The sequence below is a fragment of the Watersipora subatra genome, chromosome 6 (assembly GCF_963576615.1).
Source record: "Watersipora subatra chromosome 6, tzWatSuba1.1, whole genome shotgun sequence".
Taxonomy (NCBI): domain Eukaryota; kingdom Metazoa; phylum Bryozoa; class Gymnolaemata; order Cheilostomatida; family Watersiporidae; genus Watersipora; species Watersipora subatra.
In genome coordinates this window covers 22931600-22948149 of record NC_088713.1, presented here as the reverse complement: position 1 = coordinate 22948149, position 16550 = coordinate 22931600, and the positions used below count along the sequence as shown (strand labels likewise).

Genomic DNA, 16550 nt, shown 5'->3' with positions numbered 1-16550 from the left:
TAAAAAGTCACTGTCAGCTCTGAATCTCTTAGTAATTTCGGTACTAGTACTTGATTTATTAGAATAATCTCGGCAGGTTCTTTTAGAAGTTGCCATAACGGTAAACTAAATTCAAACTCTCAAAAAATTCGGTAAATAAAAGCTAAAGCCGAACCAAGAAGAATAAAAAATGATAAATTATTTAGAACAATTTTCTAATTTTTTTCGAAAGTTTATTTATTCATCACTGCTAAAAACAATCTTTTTTTTAAGTTTAAAGTCAATTTTTGAGATTAACCGAAGCTACTATATCGTAGCTCGCTATTGGTAAAAAAAAGTAAACAAAAAACTGCATTTAGCTAACCAGAAACTGCAATAATAAAATTTGTTACCGAAACGACAAACATGTCGCTCTGCCCATTAGCAGCCGTATCGCGTAGCGACAAAAACGTCGCTCTGCCCGCGAAAGGGTTAGTATAAACTGATGCTAACAAGAGCACAAACAGCATGCTGAAAGGATGCCTACTTGACAGGTTGTACACGTGATGGTTTGGCAAGCGTATAGCACACAGTTGTTAAGTAGTGTTACTGTTTTCAATGGTCAAGCCCCAGAATCAACAAAGAAGAAGACGACTACCAAGAATAAGACTGACACAAACAAGGAGGCTTCAAACAAGACAACTGCTAAGCGGAAAAATCATTGTTTTAGTTTTCTGCTGTATTTTATTTATACTTTTAATGTTAGAAGATAAAACAGCTACAGGTATGTGATAGATTTATTATAGCTTATATTTATATTTATAGCTTATTTATTATAGATTTATTATAGGTATAGGACCATCAGTATATGCCCAACAGTGTCACTCTGGTCGTTCATTATATTCACTATAAGGTAAATTATTATCAGTGTTATTTTAAATGTATGTACCGGTACATGCACGCTGGAAGCGGATGTCTCTCATTTCTTAGAAGTCTAGGATATAGCCAGAACACCAGGTTTCAATAGCCAAAGAACCTCTCTCTTACTTCTTGTGGCACTGGTTCACCAGTAAGAGCATATTGTCATCTAGAAATAAAAGATAATTAGTAATAAATGTGCTTATAAACTTTTAATATAATCACTGCTACTATATCAAATCACTGGAGTTGAGAGGCAACAGGTATAATAACTGCTTACCATAATATACTAGGTATTGGTTCCTTGAAATTTCTAGAGGTGCCTCCTGTAGTAGTTATTCCACCCCTGGGTTCATTGTTATGCAACTAAAGTGAGAAAACAACAAAACATGTCAATCCCGCATACAAGAGTCACAGTATTGCCGGGGTATAGCCAATAGCAACCATTATGTTCCAATACCAGTGATAACCATTGAATTGGCACTAACCTGTCTCTAGTCACAATCTTCTCTGATGCTGCAGCATGTTCTTGACAGCATAAATTCTGGGCTCTAGTGGGCATCAAGGCACAATGTCTACAGTGGCACCATCTTCTTACATCTCGATATCCATTAATCTCCTAAGATCAATAAATAATGGTTAGTAATTTTATTGATTAGAGGGTGAACAGCTAATATATTTGGCTTCGGTAGTTTTCGATTAGCACTTGGAGCTTGGCGAGTTGTCTCTTGCTTTAGATGGCTAATAGAGCGATGTGTAGTCACCAGGTCATTTTGCGTCGCTCTCGCTGTGCTACAGTACTGGTACCTATTCGTTTCACATCGAGATTGATGTTTGAATCAGCCAAAGGGTGGCGCGATATTTCCTTCGCCAATAGATTCATACCAGCAGGTCTGCGTCACGAACTATAACCCAAGTTCTATTTTAGTTGGATAATTTTCCGATACCATTCCTTCCTTGACTGGGAGCAGCAAGCGATCTTGTCTACACTTTACAGAGTTTTAGAGAGATCAGATTTCGCTATCTGCGTGGCGTGCCATTGCTTCTTTCTTCTACGCCTGGTGAATAGACGTGAGATCCTGCTGCTGACAACACCGAAACATGCCAGGAGTGACCAACTCGTCGTGTAAGCTTACTACCAAACAGGTATGTTGAATCCCTGTATACTTTTGTTCTACTAAACTATTAATAATAAGTGTAATCATGTAATAATCGTTCTTCTAAAAAATCTTTAATCAAAAGCAATAATAATACTTTGTCTTTGAGTTAAGAATAAGTTAATAAACGTATAAACTCTTGCTCCAAGCGAGTGCAAATAATAATTCTTGTTATACGGGATTGTGTGGCTAGTTCGCTCGTGTTATTAAAGCCCTCACTCCCTCTTGTTAACTCGAGTAACTGAAAACGCCCAAATCCCATCATAACACAGTCATGGTTGGGTAACAAACAGGTATGTTGTTAGTAGTCATTTCTGTTTTTGTTTCATTTTGTTGTAGAAGTCAATTGAATTAAATCAATAGTTGGGGTTGATTCACTGCACTTTGGGATTATTTAGATTAGAGAAGCCTACTGTAAATAACTTAATTTGTCTATAAGCTATAGTATCATACACGAAGTGACTAATTTCAATGTTCAATACACCTGTTATATAAACGTGGGTACTCACATGCGGTTGATGCAAAGAAGAAAGCTCTCTCAATCTCCCCACGCCTTTATACTCCCGTAACCTCTCGTACTTCCCGTAACCTCTCGTACTTCCCGTAACCTCTCGTACTTCCCGTAACCTCTCGTACTTCCCGTAACCTCTCGTACTTCCCGTAACCTCTCGTACTTCCCGTAACCTCTCAAACTTCCCGTAACCTCTCGTACTTCCCGTAACCTCTCGTACTTCCCGTAACCTCTCGTACTTCCCGTAACCTCTCAAACTTCCCGTAACCTCTCGTACTTCCCGTAACCTCTCGTACTTCCCGTAACCTCTCGTACTTCCCGTAACCTCTCGTACTTCCCGTAACCTCTCGTAACTACCTGTAACTACCATGACCTCGGGCATTAGCGTAGCCCGCGGCCCACCAGCTCGATTATACAACATGCCCTTTTTCTTTTCTTTTTTGTATGAGCCACTAACCTTCCTGAAATACATTGGAACTCATTCACCGACTCACCTTGCTGGTGAAGTTTACCTTACGCTTTAACCCAGGTCTTCCTCCATTGACACCTCCTGCGTACCATCACTCTCGAGCAACCCGAGGCTGCTGTCGCACTCGGCCGCACTACTTTATACTATACCAAGAGTCATGCTCATTTGTGCATCTGTATGTCTGAAGTCGTGCTAAAATGTTACAGAAAGGAAATGCTTTCTACAGGATTTGAACACACAACTTTCAGCTTGACTGCCCAGCACCCTATTGTGCCCAGCATGCACTAATTGACTGCCTTAGCATAACTAGTTATTAATAAAATTAGCCTTGATGACCTCATATGACAGCCACTAGTCACATAGTTATGATGGTTTACAGTTCTAGTACCAACAGACCTGAAGGTAAAAGTTGATTAGTAAAATGAGTTGCCTTCTGCGGCAAGTTCTCAATTGATTTGCATAGATGTGCACACTGTAGACGTCAGGTTAAACAGTCAAACCTCAAAGCAGTTTGTCAAACTAGAGATTGCCTTTTCATTAAGTTGAAACTTTAGATAAATATGTTAATAATGAAAAATTTATATATAAAACAAATAACTTAGTGCTTAATAGATTAAAAAAAAATTTACAGCAAACTTCTGATAACAAAACTCTGATTGGAAGCTAATTTGCAATAACAAAATGAACAAAAGCCTCAGCAGCTATGATTCCTGCTATGATAGAAATACTCTGTAAGTGAGAGACAACTCTTGTTAGACTAAAGAATGGGAGATTAACACAAAAGTGCAGATTGGAACATGATGGTAGTTATTTAAAAACATACGATATGTAAGAACTTACATCATCATGTGTCATCAAATTGTCAAGTGAAAGGGATGACAACTCTAAAATTTTAATAAGAAATGCCTAAGCATTATTTGTTCTGGAAGTTTTGTGTTGCCTGCTGGTCGTCAAACTCGATTCTCAAAGCTGATTACCAACGGTTACCATATGGAGCAAGTTGTCCTGCCTGTAAGAACAGATACTCCAAACTAAGTCAAGTGTCAAATTAACTTAAAGCACATCAATTATATCAGTACTGTTTCAGCTCATTCAGGTTCTTCAATATCTTGGCATTCACATGAGCCAATGCTTGAGATGGTAAGACAAACATCGGTTGGTGTTTATAGGATTTCCCCAGAGCTCTACTGCAGAAATGCTCAATGTTAAAGGTCGTAAATCATTACGTCACAATTTTTATATTCGGTGTTCTTACCACTATTTATCAACTACCATAATGACGCTAGAGGCAGGCGAAGGTAGGACAACTTCAGAGAACCGATGAAGATGACAAAGGGATCAGTGTCATCAGCTCTCCACGTACAGACTATTTTTTGATAAATAGCTCAAATTCCAAGCACCAGACTATGTTTTTTTCGATGATATTATGCACTAGCCATATATTTTTATTGTGATGTTGAGGGGCACAACTGAGGCTACTTAATTTTAAGCATTGTGTGATCTCGCGAGAAAGCAAATTACATATAGTCCTAGGGCCACGCCACTGCAGGTCGACAGTTTATCAATAAGAGTATATTTATTGAAGCTTAATCAAGTTTAGAAAGCAACATGGAAAACGATACGATTTCTTCAGATAATAACACTACTTTCACAAGAGCCCAAACCTGAAGTTGATAAAAGGCGGGTAGAAACTCCTGTCATATACAAAACAATCCTATTAATAGCTTCATAACTTGAATATTATCCTTAGTTTTGCCATCCTCTCTCCAAAGACAAGAAATAATATAAACTATTGCTAACAAGAGCACAAACAGCGTGCTGAAAGGATGCCTACTTGACAGGTTGTACATGTGATGGTTTGGCAAGCGTGTAGCACACATTTGTTAAGTAGTGTACCTGTTTTCAAGGGCCAAACTCCAGCACCAACAAAGAAGAAGACAACTACCAAGAATAAGACTGACACCAACAAGGAGGCTTCAAACCAGACAATTGATAAGCAGGAAAATAATTGATGTTTTAGTTTCCTGTTGTATTTTATTTATGTTTTTAAAGTTGGAAGATAAAAGCAGCTATGTGATGAATTTATTTATAGGACAATCCATCCCCCCTGTCCTCGGATGCATTGTTATGCCACTAAAGTGAAAAAACAACAAAACATGGAAATCCTATTATAGTATCAATGGAATTGTTTACAATATTAAACATTTTTCATCTCAAACACTTTATTCATTGGAATCTATTCTCATTCCTTTTAAAACCTCAGTATATAAATACCACATATTCACTGCCTATATTTACCCATGATCTTAGGTTATCCCTGCACAGTCCTGCCAACAGTGGCAGCTGACAAGTATCAACAGGTACATACATGTATGCTGTAGTAACCACTGTAGGTGGGCAGGCCTCCTCACATGCGGCTTTGGTCTACAAACAAAGGAATACTTGAAAATCTCTAACGAGGTTTGATTCAACCAACGGGAGTTGTCAGCTCATGCTTTAGATCTAGAAAACAAAGACATTTTCATTAGTGTTAAAAATCAGAGATGAACTTGGACAAAATTTTAGCGAGTTTTTTCTAAAATCAATGAATTTGTTCTATCCTTTGAACTGTTTTTGATGTTTTAAGTGATCTGGCTGCCAGGGTATTTCATGATTAAAATTGACAAAATTTGATGGTGGTTAAAATGTGTATGACTCATTTCTCATCATTTATATTTCAGCCGCTAGCTTGTACTGCCTCAGAAGATGCAATCACACTCAATCTGCTCCAATTGGTAGTCTCAATTATACAATCATCTGCAAGTTGAGAAAATTCAAAATTAGACTTCTTCTGACAGCGAATTATTGTTAGGATGTGTCAAGCCAAGATCCTTGAAGCATTGTTTGTACAATAATTCCTTTTAAAACACACAGTCACAGCTTGTAGTAAATTAAGCAGATTCAAATAGATAACTTCAAAATGTTGTTCTTCATGAAAAGATGGTGTCTTAATGTCAATAAGTAACTCATACTATTTTACTACTCTAAGATGGCACTTCAAGTTCTAAAGGAAAAAAGAAAAAAAGACAGACAGAAAAGAAATGCTTGTTGAAAAAGCTCGTTGCAAAAACAATGTAGGGTTTGAGAACATCATTTTAATATCAGAATATATAACAGAATTTCAACAACCTACTAAAAGTCGCCTATATTTTGCACTCTGCTTCAGGCTGTTTTGGTGCTTTATCAAAACTAGAAGTACGTACCAAAGTACGCTAGAGTTCCCTTACAGCCGCTATAGATGAACCCATTGTAACTTCCATTGCCGCTGCCCCAGGTCAGCTACAGCATTAAAACATTTTAAGGAAATGTATCACCATGAGACAATTATCAATATGAGTGATATATGTATAAATTATGTCAAGAGATGAAGCAGTCAACAGGAAATGACGCAATGCGTAATGCATACAGAAGGTCCTTTACTTACAAACATTCGTGTTACGAACAACGGTACATACAAACATGTCTGCACGTATGTCCGCCGCTAATATAGACGGTATTACCGACATAGTAGCGGCGGAAAGAGGCACTACTCGGAAGCACCACCCAGCATCCACCTTCATCTGCCCTGTCTGTTGTAGTGCATAAGTGCACAAATAAATTTTTTTTATTTTTACTGTACGTATTGTAAAGGAATTTGCCGGCCTTTACTTGGAACGATCTAGACTAATAAATAAAGAGAAGAGAGTGGGTGTAGTTTCATTCAATTTCAATTAGCGAAAAAATATTCACTAGCTGAGGAGCGTATGACTACCTGCTCTGCTCAACTAAGTGCGCACCCTCCTTTATACACATTAATATTAACCATTCGGGCTAACAGCAAACGGTAAGAACATCGGCTAACAAGGTGAATAAATAGGACCGCTAGTGCCGTTGGTATGTCATTTTTACATAATTATTGAGAAAGTTTACCACGCTTATTACTATTATTCAAGAAATAATCATCAGAAATCTTTGGGCTACAATTTGCCAAGCGTCGAAACCAAACACAGCTCAGAATGAGCTGTAAACACGTTTTCTAATGGCCCATTGCAGGAATATGACTGTATCCTTTTGATTAAACAATCACTTTCGAGAACAACTCTCATTGTTTGTACGTAGATAAAATGTTTCTTACAGCGATTCAATTGCAGCTGTTAGATCATTGGTCTAGTGAGCAAAAAGCTGCGAGTTCAAAACCCCTACAGTGTAATCTTTTTTGAAAAAGCTATTGGGAATCTGCATCTGTCCGACTTGCCTGATGTTGGGCCAAGTATCCACAAGAACATATGCCATGTGTACAATCTTGGCGATGGTGATTGGCAGTCAGGATTGCTTTCTACACGATTGCGCTGTACAAACTCGTATTGTAGTCTGGGGATGAATGGATGGAGGCTCTTACTGCTTTGAATGGCTATTCGGTTCTCATGTCTCTCCTTCCGTTGTATAGGCAATACATTGTTGGATTATGTTAAATCTGATCAAGATTATAAATACACTAGCTGTGCTACCCGGCATTGCTTGGTATTAGAAAAGTATTTGGACAGAAAATTGGATTTGTATTTGACATATAACACCATTAGCCATTTTAACTTTCAAACTACGTATTATGAGAAAAGTGTTTTGTCTTATAAACAATGAGAAGTAAAGCGAGTTTCTCGCTATTAGCCAGTACGTTTAATAATGTGAGAGAACAGCTTCTCGTAAAGTTATGCTATGACCAGCGTCGTACCCAAAGCTGGTAGGCATTTGCTCTAATATAATGACTTAAATTGGCAAAGTAGCAGTTCAATCTATGTAGTATAGTAGGTAGGGTGTTGGACTGGCAAATGGCAGAGTCTGAGATCGAATTGTCTTAAGGATGGAATCTTTATTCCAAAATTTAAAACCTATAGCCGGAACGAGTGTTGTCTTCATAGGCCATGGTAGATTATGATTTCCATGCCAAAATAGACTTCGCTTTTTTCAGAACTGATATCTGACATGTGTCTCAAAGGTTGGTGTGTGCTTCTATAATTCTGTAGCTTTGTGGTGGGCTCTGCCTTTTTCTCGCTCTACTGATCACCATGCTACACACAGACCCGCTAGTGATGACTTAGTTAGCTGACAAATTGTTACTGAGTCTTGCTGACCTTTTGATGTTTTTTTTGGCAGCCTTCCAGTACGATATTGCAAATAAAATTGCATTCAGACCAGCTGATTCGCAAACATAAGTTTTGGCATCGATGACTGAACGATTTTATAAAAGTTATCGGTCCATTTTTTTCCATTCAAACTGGGGCGAGTTTGGACTCATGGGCAAATTCAACATTTTTTTGCAGGATCAGATACCTTAAACTAATAAGTTTTAGTGAGTCAAGATTTTAATTTTGTCATAATATCATCAACATAATAACTGAAGATGATGATTCAACCACTGGTTATAGATAACGAAGTGCTGTGTATGTGTGTTATTCTCTGGATTCTATTTAAAGCCTGATTTTACTGTAGTTTATCTACTGCTAAAATACAACAATACTTGAATATTGTTAGTTTTGATTTAGCAGGTTTCTAGCAAGAAGTTGTTTCAAAGTCATCACAAGGCCGTCTACATCGTGTTATAGTCTGAGTCAAACACTCTTCATCTTTTACATTCCCAGTACATTTTCAGCTAGGTCAGCATCCTTGGGGTTTGTAATACAAATTGAGCCTGTAGCCTATTTTAGACTATAATTGACTACTACAGGGGTTTTAAAGGCCTACCAACTGAGTAACTAGCTGCTATTTTCTAGCAATACACTACATTAACTTGAGAGCACAACATCTGACCTTTGACATCACAGTTCACTCTGTAGCATACATACTGCACTTGATGGTTTGTATCTTTTGGTTGTAATATAAAATATGAAAATATTTTAAAATACAAAATGCATGTTTTTTAACAATTTAAAATATAAAATACCATATGTATGCTTGTTTGAATGCTATATTTATATGTTTAAAATATCAATAAGTAGACTTGATGAAAAAAGTTATGAATGAAAAGTGATAAAGAAAACCTCAATATTAAATTTAATGTCCAACCATTTCATTTCGAATAAATGACAAACTCTTCTCCAAGTTCAGCAAGGGGAGTATTTAAATCTATGTAAAATGTAAAAGTTGGACTCGCCAAATGCGATGATAGAAGTAAGCGTAAACATTGCTCGTTACATAGTAGCCTATAAACTTACAGCGATTAATGAGAGACGAGAAGGGACCTTCCTTAACCAGGAGTTGGGGCATCTTGCTTTTCACATAACTCGTTGATCTACTTATAAAACACTCAAAACAAACAGAAGCATATTCTATGAATTGTTTCTTTCATTCTTTATTTGACTCTAAATTATAAAAAAATATATAACCAAAACAATGTTAATAAGAGGAAATCATTTTTATTAAATTTTTAATATAATGATTTATTAAAAAATACTAACAGTTTGAAGCAGAAAAAAAACTCATTTTATCACATGCTAGTCAGTTATTTCTCCTTTGAGATGATCAAATGTCCAATTCGCCTGCTATTTACAATTCTTTTTACACGCCTTTTGTGTCCTATAAAAAGAAGTACAAAAGTTATATGTCCCCAGTGTTCCGCAAGACCCATTTGGGGCATTGCTTTTTCTACATGTTGTTTATCCCAAAAGCTACATAAATCGCATTGTGAATCCCACGTGTTACACGCAACAATTTTTTGTCGTACTTCTCATCTTGGTAGCATGTAAAGCACCACCCAGCATCCACCTTCCTCTGCACAGTTCGTTGCAGTGCATAAGTGCGCAAACAACTTTTTTTATTTTCACTGTACGTATTGTAAAGGAGTTTGCCGGCCTTTACTTGGCACGATCTAGACTAATAAATAAAGAGAAGAGAGTGTGTTTAGTTTCATTCAGCCTTTTATTAGCAAAGGAAATTTCACTAGTTGAGGAGCGTACGGCTATCTGCTCTGCTCAACTAAGTGAGCACCCTCCTTTATATACATTAATATCAACCGTTCGGGCTAAATGCAAACGGTAAGAACATCGGCTAACAAGGTGAATAAATAGGACCGCTAGTGCCGTTGGTATGTCAACAATTTAAGTGACGATAAGTGATAGCATAACGAGTAAACAACTATATAATAAAAAGGACAGCACATACAATAAATAAGAAATGCAGTGTCATGGCCCGGCGTCCAGCACAGTATTCTCTCCAATTTATTAAATGTCTTTTTCAGTACAAACCAATACAGGTTAATTATACAAGCCTTAAAGATACTTATATAAACCTTCAATATACTTATATAGGTCTTAAACATAAATTGTAATACAAAATATAGCACTGAAGCAACTTACAAACAAATTCACCGTACGAACAATCGTTCGGAACGTAACTCGTTCGTAGGTCGGGGAGCGTCTGTATTTAACTTTTCCCACCAATATTGGATAAGATTGCAGCTGGTGAAGTTTATCGATGGTCTGTCAGAGGTTCAGGTGAAAATCTCCCCCACCAAAGATATCAAGTTCGAAACCTTTAAAATGTGATCTTTTTTCTTACATAATTATTGAGAAAGTTTACCACGCTTATTACTATTATTCAAGGAATAATCATCAGAAATCTTATGGTCTACAATTTGTCAAGCGTCGAAGCCAAACACAGCTCAGAATGAGCTGTAAACACGTTTTCTAATGGCCCTTGACATCACAGTTCACTCTGTAGCATAGATACTGCACTTTTTAGTTTGTATATTTTGGTTGTAATATGAAATATGAAAATATTTTAGAATACAAAATGCATGATTTTTAACATTTTAAAATATAAAATACAATATGTATGCTTGTTTGAATACTATATTTATATGTTTAAAATATCAATATGTAGACTTGATGAAAAAATTTATGAATGAAAAGTGATAAAGAATACCTCAACAATACATTTAATGTCCAACCATTTAATTTCAAATAAATGACAAACTCTTCTCCAAGTGCAGCAAGATAAGTATTCAAATCTATGTAAAATGTAAAAGTTGGACTCGCCAAATGGAAATGCTTAACAATGATAGAAGCAAGCAAAAACATTGCTCATTATATAGTAGCCAATAAGCTTACAGCGACTAATAAGAGACGAGAAGGTACCTTCCTTAACCAGGAGTTGGGGCATCTTGCTTTTCACATAACTAGTTGATCTACTTATAAAACACTCAAAACAAACAGAAGCATACATGATAAACTCGTTTTTAAATTCTATATTTGACTCTAAATTATCAAAGAAAAAATTATTATATAATCATAACTCACAGAGGAAATCATTTTTATTAGAAGTTTGAATATATTAATTTATTAAAAAATAACAACCGACAGCTTGAAGCGGAAAAAATGCATTTTATCACATGCTAGTCAGTTATTTCTCCTTTGGGATGATCAAATGTCCAATTCGCCTGCTATTTACAATTCTTTTCACAGGCCTTTTGTGTCCTATAAAAAGAAGTACAAAAGTTATATGTTCTCAGAGTTCCGCAAGACCCATTTATGGCATTGCTTTTTATACCTGCTGTTTATTCCAACAGCTAAATCATATTGTGAATCACAAGTGTTACACACAACAAACTTGTTTCGTACTTCTCATCTTCGTAGCATGTAAATGGTTTCAAACATCGCATATCTAATTCTTCGAAGCAATTGAAACCTATGATTAAAGGGGTTATTTTTGAAACATTGTATTAACAACGAAGTACTGCGTATGATGTAAACATCAATTTCATATTACCCTAGGACACTTATGTATTCGCCTGATCTAACTTTCGCGTTTTCGCGGAGTCATCCTCTCGCAAAAACTTCATATGCGAAAATAAACTAGCATAACAAACAAGTGAAAACGCGGAATTAAATAGCTTTATTTACTAATAGTCCAAGAAACAAATGGCAGCAAGCGATCAAATTGCATTTTTGATCTCGGCCACACAATTTTACCTGTGGTCTACAATTACAAACTAGTCCCAAATTGAATTAAAAAGCTTCTTACCGGTGAACCAAACCTGAAGAATCAAATTATGTTTGTTCCACTGCATTTATTTTTACATCACTATATTTTCGCACTCATCAGAGCTGCGAAATTAAGTTGCAGCGAAATTTTACTCTGTATGCTACTCACGAAACTAAATGCTAGCAAAATATAAGTGTCCTAGGGTACTGCATAAATATTTGCGATTGTTTCAGAGCTGGGACTTCAATCATCTTCATTGGTAGCATCCATACAGCATCCTATGCAGCTCTGTTTTCAACGCCCGTGTTTCAATAATATTATCTCCGAAGCAAAAAGTTTTAACTCCGAATTGGAAAGACAAAATTCCCCACATGTTTTGACATTGAAATTTGAAAAGAGACACATTTTAAAAGTGTCAATCTCGATTAAAAAAACTATGCGCCCTGCTGTAGCTAAAAGTGTGACAGTCTAATAAAGAAAACATAAAGTTAGCTACAATTTCTTCACTTGTAAACTCGTCAGCTACGACCAGTTTGGAGTTGTGTGACCACTCTTGCATATCAAGTAAATACGTCCTTCTCATTCCTATGATCAAATTCACCAAATGGAAGCTCAAAAATTTATAGCATGTAACACTAGTGATAGTCAAGTAAATTCAACTATCCTAATAAAGTTGTTAACTGAATACAAATAATATAGTAACTCATTTACCAGAGTAATTATGGAAGAATTATAGTTTTAAAACAAATCTGCAACATTTACAATGATTCACAATGCTTAGTTTAAATTCCTCAAAGTGAAATATAAATTTAGAACTACATCAGCTCTAATAAAAATTACTTCCTTTGATTCTAACAAGTTTGACTCAACGCACAATCTTGCTATGGCTTGTGTTGACTACAAAATGGTCTGTGACTCAAATCCCCAGAGTTGGATCCTTGAGTGCATAAGGTTGTACAATGTTCAACCTGTCTTGTGATGTTTATAAAGATGTTGATGACCCCCCTGAAACAGAACTGACAGCCAAAGGTAAAAAGCTGACTAGTGTCGGAATCAAGTGTGGCATCTATCAAGGTGACACCTTATCACCACTGCTCTTCTGCACATGCCTAAACTCTCTAAGTAATATGCTGGTGGGGACCCAATATTGCTGCCAGTTTAAAGATAAACTTGTACAAAAAATATAGCAGATTTTGACAGAAATTATTGGTGTTTTCTTACCATTTGAGATTATTTTTGTTGTTTGCGGTGACCTGACTTCAATGATATTTCAAAATTAAAATCGACAATACTTGATTGCGGTTAAAACGTTCTGATCATTTGAAAGTGTCACTATAATGTCTATAATAGTGAAGAGATCAACAACATAGAAACGGGTAGCACCCCAACTTGAATGATAAAGCCGATATCAATTACCTTAACAATATCAATTAGTGATGTCATTGAGCATGTATTTTTCTTCTTCTTTCTTCTAGATTTTAATTTTAAAACATTTTCCAAGTCAGGGCGCATCAAGCGTAAGAAACTGCGTGATAAGCGTGATAAACAATCACAAATAATAGAAAAATACAAGTTTCTATTAAAACTGAACATTAGTGGAAGTTCACCTTTGAGAGCATTGGTGAACAAACCTGCTTATCTGAATATGCATGAGCCCAGCGGCAAGAAAACCTCCAATACTTAAGACATTGTAGTAAAATTTACAGTAATTTAGTTGCATTAATTTAAGGTAAGTCTTCCGATTATTTAACTGCGATCAAGTTTTGTCGATTTTAATTTTGAAACATTTTTCAAGTCAGGGCTCTTCAAGCGTAAAAAATCATCGCAAATGATAAAAAAATAGAAAGGCTCTAATAAAATTTAATGGAAGTTCACCTTTGAGAGCATTGTTGAACTAATCTACTTGACTGGACATGCATGAACCCAGTGGCAAGGAAATCTCCAATACTGGAGACATGAGTAATTTAGGTTACATTAACCATTGCTGTTGCCATTTATGACATCACAATCTTTAGTTCAAAGGTCAGGCCTTTTAGACCACCGCTGCTATCTATTGGAACCTATATACCTGCATAATTTGGTGATTTAACCTGTGATCCTATGTTCACACTTAGATTTACCAAGCTATGACTATAAAGATTATTAACTGTAGTTTTAGCTATTAAAACCACAAAGTTTGCAGTAAGTATAGATATTCTTCCATCCTGTGAGATTTTTTCTTAGGTGATCCAAGGACCCGGATGCTTCAAGATTAAAATTGACAAAACTTGAGTTAAAACACAGTTAACGAGTTAATGCGCAATTAAAACACGCATAAGATGTGACCACGCTTCCTCTAAAATGTTGTAAATAGTTGTACTTTTTTTAAAATGATAAGCATATGATATCTTCTTTAGCCAATCATCAGCATTGTCTACTCATACGTCTACGCAGCCTTAAAAGAAAAACAATGTCACAAATTATACCCAACCTATCTTTAAATCATTTGAGACATAAACAACAATGTGTCTGAGGCTATATTAGTTTTATTCTAAGTGTCATAAACAAGTATATTTTAATAGAGACGCATAACACTGCAAACTTACACACAACAATAGCTGATGTCGATATCAAGAGGAAAATGGCAGTAAAAATCCCCTCTACACAATAGTGACAAGAAACTGGACAATGACATCACTGGTACATAGTGGAGACTTAATTGCAGAGGTAGAATTACATGTAAATATCTACTAAACTGCCTTCTAAATGCATAATATTATATCCAACATAGCTCCAGCTCAATAATAGCAAACATGGGAACTGTTTATCATGTTTACTATAATAGGAGTCGTGTCTGACCATTTGTAGCCAAGCTAAAAACGTTACTACAAAAAAGATTGCGGGAATCAAACTTGGAGGTTCAGAATACTACCATCTGCACGAATCAACCACCTTTCCACATTTAAGAATACTTGTGCACCTGATTATTATACATGACAATCTCTTACAGCTCATGAACATAAGTACATAAGTGCGTAACGAATCACCTCCTATCTGCCATTAAATCTCTCAGTAAGTAGATTTAACATCCTTATGACCATCTTCTGTTAGCATTATTTGAAACAGCTCAAGCAATTTGCAGCACTTAACAAAACAATGTAAACAAGGAAGGCAAATATAACTATTGTTCATACTAGAAGGATGATTACTATAAAGTATGATTTTTTGAGAATTGGCGTGAAAATCAGAAACAGATATGAAGTGATGATCACAAACTGGTACAACGGCAGTCCCATGCACCATTAGAGTTTGTCATGTGTAATAAGTATGCACACAGTTATCCATAAAGGCAGCTAAGTGGTCGAGTAGGACAGATGGTAGTGAGCCTAATTGGGAAGCTGAATATCTGGTTTCTGATGCCGTGTGAGGAATCTTTTTACTAATGCTTTCAACATGGCTTCAGGCAGACAGAGACAACTCCTATTATCGTAAAGATGAAATTGTTTACAATATTAAACAGTTCTAATATCAATCACTTTACTCACTGGAATCTATTCTCATTCCTTTTAAAACCTCAGTATATACATACCAAACATTCACTGCTTATATTTCCCCATGATCTTAGGTTATCCCTGCACAGTCCTACCAACAGTGGCAGCTGACAAGTATAAACAGGTACATATGCTATAGTAATCACTGTAGGTGAGCAGGCCTCCTCACATGCGGCTTTGGTCTACAAACAAAGGAACACTTGAAAATCTCTAACGAGGTTTGATTCAATGGGAGTTATCAGCTCATGTTTTAAATATAGAAAACAAAGACATTTTCATTAGTGTTAAAAATCAGAGATGAACTTGGACAAAATTTTAGCGGGGTTTATCTAAAAGCAATGGAATTGCTCTACCATTTGCAATTGTTTTTGATCTTTTAAGTGATCTGGCTGTCAGAATATTTCATGATTAAAATTGACAAAATTAGATGCGGTTAAAATGCGCATGGCTCATTTCTCATCATTTATATGGCAGCCGCTAGCTTTTACTGTCTCAGAAGATGCAATCATATTCATTTTACTCTAATTGGTAATATAGCTATTATAATATTATTATAATATCATAGCAATATTATAATATTGTTATTATATGCATATAATGCATATAATCATATAATATAGGCAGATATTCACATAAAGGCAGATATGCATGAAGTTGTGTGCATCACTTTTGTTTTATTTGGGCAAGTAGAGTTATGTAAGGCTTTCTTCTTTGTTTAAAGCCAAGAATAAATGTTGGAAGAGTCAGGTAAACAATTTAATATTAATAAAATTATATCTACTAGAAATTCCCCTGTCATACAGCCCACAACCAGAGTAATAAAGGAAAAAAGAAAAAGTACTGCTGGTTGTTGAAAAAATAGTTCTCAGCAGGAATTGACAGAGTAGAGTGTAAATGAGATTTGTTCGAGATGACATGAAATAATTTTGAGGCAGCACGACTCCAAAAAGGTGCAACTAGCAATTTATTTTGGAGGTAAATTTGGGTTGAAACCAGGTATATGAGTAATTGCT

General features: G+C 35.9%; 1 pseudogene; it reads left to right on the top strand.

The window, feature by feature from the left end:
* The window catches only part of LOC137398130 (ATP-binding cassette sub-family F member 1-like), a 743032-nt pseudogene that overhangs the window by 296292 nt on the left and 430190 nt on the right, over window positions 1-16550 (top strand).